The following is a 6,000-nucleotide window of genomic DNA, read 5'->3' on the forward strand; positions in this document are numbered from 1 at the left end:
GTACAAGTGTTGGCCTCAAGTCAGTGACCTAGCTTTCAGAAATTGGTGTTTTTATTGCAGATTAAACTGTAGATTGGGTCGTTTAGATTTGTAATGGAAAAATATTAGCCAATGTACTTTCCTCCCCTCCACCCTCTATCATCAGGGCATATATCAAGTTGCACTATCTGGCAGGGAGTTCCAAATGTTATTTGAGAAGAGGGAGGAATGCAAGCGATGTCAGCAGAAAACAGCTGAGTAGCGGTTAAATTTCTTTGGCCTGAACCTGCTCCACAGGGAAAAAGAAACGCAACAACTGGACTTGTTTCATTTCACCCCAGCACAAGCCATCCTTTGGAAACAGATGATGTTTGTGAGCAGATTCTCCTCAGAGGCTGGGGTTTTGGGATGCTGCTGGGTGGGCAAATCCTGCCGCAGACATGGCAGGGCCAGCTCTGGCTGGGATTCCTCGGTGAGAGCACCAAGGCACCAGCTATTGCTGCTCCCTCGCTCATCTGGAGCCTGCCACTTTAGAGGGGCAGCTTTAGGTTGCATCTCTGTGGCCTCCTGAACTTTTTATCTCCATTGGCTTTAAAGATAAAAGCCTTAAGAGCTGGCTCAAGTGAACTTGCGCGGTGCTGCCAAAGAGCAGTGGAGGTGCGTGCAAGGATACTGTTAGCTGAGAAGCTGGGCTGAGTTAAATGGTACCCTTAATCCCCTTGATACGGGCAGAGTCAAGTTAAAAGGTCTTCCCCACTTGGAGGGAAGGCTTTGCACGTGTAGATGCTGGTTCACATAAGGGCAGTGCTGCCTCTGCAGTGGGAGCCCCTTCTCTGCTGGCGTTTGCTTTGTTGCTGAGGGGAGAAGTTACTTCTGCAGGGGCTCCGTCACAAGCGTGGAATTTCTGGTCCCTGGGGACTTTTAAAATAAACAACAGTGGAGACAGCAAACAGATAGAAACAGAATGGTTGAACAGGAGAAAAGCACAAAAGTAAATGTAGCCCTTCATTTAATTCTGCCAGTCAGTCTGCAGTGGCTTCTTTGCCTTGCACTCATTTCAGCAGGATTTTGCCTGGGGTATTCACACATCAGAGATCAAAATTTTGCTTCTCATCCTTACAGCTGTTGCAGGCAACGGGAGGTTGCAATCTCCTGCCGTGGTCCTGCTTGGGTTCTTTCTTGTCTGCTGAGGTTTAGGGCCCCTTCCCTTGCTGTGTTCTTTAGTTTGTCCCATTTCCTGCCTCCGGACTGCTCTGATGGGACAGCTTCATCTTCTCTATGATGAAAACCCAGTCAAGAAAGGGAACAGGAGATGTCTTTTCTTGGATCCCTCCCCAGCTTTGTTACAGCTTCCAGAGGGAGACTTCCAGCAAGAGCTACACAAGAGTCCTACTTAGATACTTGAGTCAGATTCTGTCTTAGCCCCTGATCCCTCAGGCTGTCTTTAGCCCAAGTCAGTGTCTGTGCTTCACAAATGCTTCATATTGAAATATTTTCCAGGGGTAGTGCCCAAAATGCATTGGGTGCTTGTGCCTAAGCCCCACTGACTTCAGTACAAGTTCTGCCACTCTCATTGCAGGAAGTGTGGACAAGTGTCAAGATCAGTTTTAGGAACTTTTATAATGGAATGCAAGAGGAGCAAAACAGACCTAAGGAAGACAGAGTTTTTACAATCCTACTTCTGTTGCAGTCAAAGGAAGCTCCCCCATTAATTTCAGTAAAAGGAGAAATAAAGTATAAACCAAGAAATCAGATGAAACTCGGAGAACTTGCTCATGAGTTTATTTTTCTTAGCAGTATAGAATAATTTCTTAAACTGAGCAAATGTTCCTGATAGCTGTGAGCTTCATTCTAGAAATAGTGTGGCTAAGTATTTTTGTATGTATGCATGTATGTGGATTTAAATTCTTTAAAAAAAATAAATTGTATTAATAGTTTCTCATTAGGAACTGCAGGAATGGCACTGATGTATTGAAACAGTATATTCAAGATTTTAAAGCAAATCCTGCTCTGAAGCTTTTGTCTTTAAATGTACTTCCTCTCTTCCTTCCTCACCCCAGTTGTTCCAGCCTGGTTATATTGCCTAGAACGGCCTGTTAAAACATATATTTTTATTTGCATGCAAATTGGTAGGAGGCAGCTTGGCTGTAAATACTGTGCTAATCATTCCAGGTTCATCAGAACCCCTAATTGGCTGCGGGATTGCCTCTAACTCTCAGTACCCTGATTCAGAGCAATAGGAATTGTTGAATCTACATAATAAAGTGAGTGTGATGGAAGGTGAGCTCCCACCTACTTGAGATGTGTGTTATCATTCCCATCAAGGTCAAAGACTATTTTTTTTTCCTTCCAGATATACATATTCATAGATCTTATGCACAGCTGATGAGTCTGAAGATTAAATGGTTGTGGATTAAGAACAAACCCTACTGTTTTCCTAATTTGATTGAAAGTTACTTGGTTCATCTGATTAGAATTTTGAATTCTACCAGCTAACACGGCCTCCTCAGCCATCTGCAAAACCTGAGCCTGGCAGCCAGGAGCAGGTTAAGGTTTCATCCAGTCCCCCCAAATCCCAGTGAGGCCAATGGATCTGAAGAACCCCAGGAATCCTTCCTGAGTTTCCACAGGGAGAGACTGACCCAGGGCAGAAGCCTGTGCTGCCAGGGTCAGCTACCACCCGGGATCTCCAGCCAGCATTGATTTAATGTCAGATTTTTTTTTAATATTATAGCAGAGATATTACTTCTAGTCCCTGGTAAAGAACATATTACCTAAGATACTGAGATGAGCCTTTGCACTTGAACTGCCATGCATTAAAATATCTGTCTTTTCCACACATACTGAATTACATAATTAGCAGCCGTGATTCAAAGGAGTGCTTGCCCTTAGTCCCGAGTACCACTGCTTTTCCCTGAGGCTGGAAACACTGGGGCTTGTCCCAGGGCTTGGAAAGAGCTGCAGCATCACCGGGCTTGGAAAACCTTGGGATACAAATGGCCCGGTCTCACAATGGGTGTGAGTCAGTCCTTTTGCACTTAGGTGATTTGACTTCCTGTTGCTCTGCTGTCTGGGCTGCTTGTTCTGGGGAACAAATCCTTATTAATGCTGTATCTGTAACATCCTCACTTCCACCAAAGGCTCCCTGTGTGCATTATTTTCCTGCCTTGTGCCGTGCAGCACTTCCTCTGCTCCCCAGCCGCAGCTGCTCCTGCTCCAGCTGCCTGCGCCAGGACTTTTGGCACAGCTCCTTAATGAATGCTGCTCCAAGATGCTTGGCTTAACTTCATGGCACCCAGGAACATTTGTCCTTTCCATCTAATCTCCTGAATTGCAGGAGTGTTCAGTATTTGGGCTTTAGATCCTGCCTGGCTTTATTCAGGTGTAGAAAGGGGAGATGAGAAGGTGCTGGAGGGTCTGTTTAAATATAAAGAAAAAAGATAATGGTTTGGGGCTGTGCTGCCCTAGTTCTTTTTTTTTTTTTTTTTTTTTTTGGTGTGCATGCATTTATTTTAACTTTTCCGTTTGAAGAGGGAAAAGGGACCACAGGGTTTGACCTGTGTATTTAACAAAAAGAGAGCACTGAGTGAGAGGATTTCAAGAAGTTTTCACAGGTGAATTAGAACAGGATAAGATTCCTGTTTCCTTAATGAAAATGGGAGCAATGTGTATCCACAGCAGATATGAAACAAAGAGTACTAAGAAATGTGTTGGCATTCAAAAGAACAGGAAAGTAACACTGTTCCTGTCACTGTTAGAAGGTTAAAATCCTGCCTGGCAGCCTATAAACTGTTTAAATGATCCTACAGAAATTCCACTGACTGAATCATTTTTGGGATTTATAGCTAAATCCTTCACCCCAATTGAAGACCCAATGTACTCACAGCCCTGCCGGAAAATACACCTTAATGAGGGGAAATTGTAAAACAGGACTGAAAAAAAAAAAAAAAACCCTCTTCAGCAGAGGTCCTTGCTGCAGTCCTCACTCACTTCACATGGCCATTGAGATGATGGCAGCTGTGCTGCTGTGATCATATGTGACCTAGATTTTCCTCACAGTAGTCCTGTGCTCTCCCTGATCTTGTGCAGGCCTGAATGAATTGAATAGGAGCATTTCTGGATGCTTTCAGAGAGCAACGACATCTTTTTCTCTCTCTCTCTTGTTCTTCAAACTGCAGCATCTGTTCCCCTTGTGGTTTTCTCCCTTTGCTCTCACTCGGTGCTTGTGAAAGAGGACAGGGCTGGTGTAGCTTTAATTTGGGAAATGATGGATAGGGAAATCAGGGCAGGTGTGATCCTTCCTTGGTGTCCTGTCACACAGCAGAGGGTAAAACTCGAGCTCATGGGTTTAGCACTGAGTGTGCACAAAGGAGGGGGGAAGGCTCTACAAAGGTCGAGGGGTGAGACTTGCAGCATCAGGGAGCCTGAGACTCTGCACATGGCATCAAGAAGGCTTTTAGATACTATTCACACAAAGCTCTTCTGCCTGAGCTCAGAAATTACCCTATGCAAGCTCCTAATCCTTTGTGGGAGAAAAGTTGGAGAGGCTCAGCTCCTCAGTGCATGTCCAAGCTCTTGTTAATGGAGTTTGGCTGGATTAGTTGTGGGCAGGAATTGGCTCATTGCATTTCAGTGCCCTGCAGAATGTCTGAGACCATCCCCAGATCTGGTGTGGAGGTTCCAGGACCACTCTCCTCTGGACACGGCTTTTGGCTTCTCAGTTGCCAGCTCTGATACCAACACTGCCTCTGCAGGTGAACAGAAATCCTTCCATTTGGAGGGTCTTGGATAAGGTACAAGAGGAAACAAAACCAGATCTGACTTGGCCTTCCTTCCTTCCTTCCTTCCTTCCTTCCTTCCTTCCTTCCTTCCTTCCTTCCTTCCTTCCTTCCTTCCTTCCTTCCTTCCTTCCTTCCTTCCTTCCTGTTGAAATTCAAGTTTTTGTGTTAAGATGCAAAACTTATAAACTAAAAGTCAAGCAAGTAGCACTTAGAGTCCGGTGGAAACTTTTAGATACTGCTCTGGTGGGAATAAAAATAAACACTTATTCTCTTTCTCAGTTCATATGCAGAATAAATTGTAATGATCCCATCATCTGCTGTGCAGAAAGCCGTAAGGACAACTTCACTTTGGTGCTGTCTTCAGTTACAGAACTGTTCTGACAGTGGCGAGTGAGTGTTACAGGTGGTGGGTGGGGGTTCCTTCCGAAATTTTATATAACTCCAATATTATCTGTTCCTGTGATTGACTTGACACATGAATTCAAAACAGTTGGAGCTTCTCTCCCACTCTGGTGTAGCAAACTGGATGTGAAAATGACACTTCCCCCTGGGAGCTGATAGTTTGCTGTTCCATGCATGGTGTTGGGTTCCTTTGTTCGCTGAATGTGGCACTTGGCAAGTGGTTTTTGCCACTTCAGGGTTGTCAGTTCTGTCTGCTAGAGGCCAAGATAAAGCTCCACAAAAAGCCTTTCACTCCAAACAAATCTTCCCTGTAATGCACTAACTCGATGACAAAGGAGCCAGGAGCTTAGGGGTGGTTTGGATTTCTTTCCACCCCAACGTGTGCGCTCTTCCCTTGTCATGCTTTTATTTTAATGTGGTATTTCCTACCCTGCTGTAAACACCGGGGTGGTTTTTGTCTTGTGACTCGGCAGCGCTTTGCCGCGACATTCCTTTCATAACGCGCTGCTGATAGCGCTGGACGTGCTGCTTATCAGAGGGCTTGTACCAGGAGCACTCAGATACCCCCGGGAGGGGATGCATTAGCGGCAGGAGACCTGTGTGAAGCACTGTTGTGGTACATTTGTGACCAAGGGGATAAAATACACGGGAAGGAACCCGTGGAACTCTGGAGAGTTGGGGTTTCAACAGGGCACAGTGAAACAGAATGTGAAGAGTCTCCTGCTCCACAATGGGATTGTTCCATCTGTGGAGTGACTCTGCTTGCTCATGGACAGGACAGTGCCGGGGGTCCAGGGCTGGGCAGCAGCATCTGTTCTGAACCCAGTGAGCCATGGAC

The sequence above is a fragment of the Cinclus cinclus genome, chromosome 13, assembly GCF_963662255.1.
Source record: "Cinclus cinclus chromosome 13, bCinCin1.1, whole genome shotgun sequence".
In the NCBI taxonomy this organism is placed as follows: domain Eukaryota; kingdom Metazoa; phylum Chordata; class Aves; order Passeriformes; family Cinclidae; genus Cinclus; species Cinclus cinclus.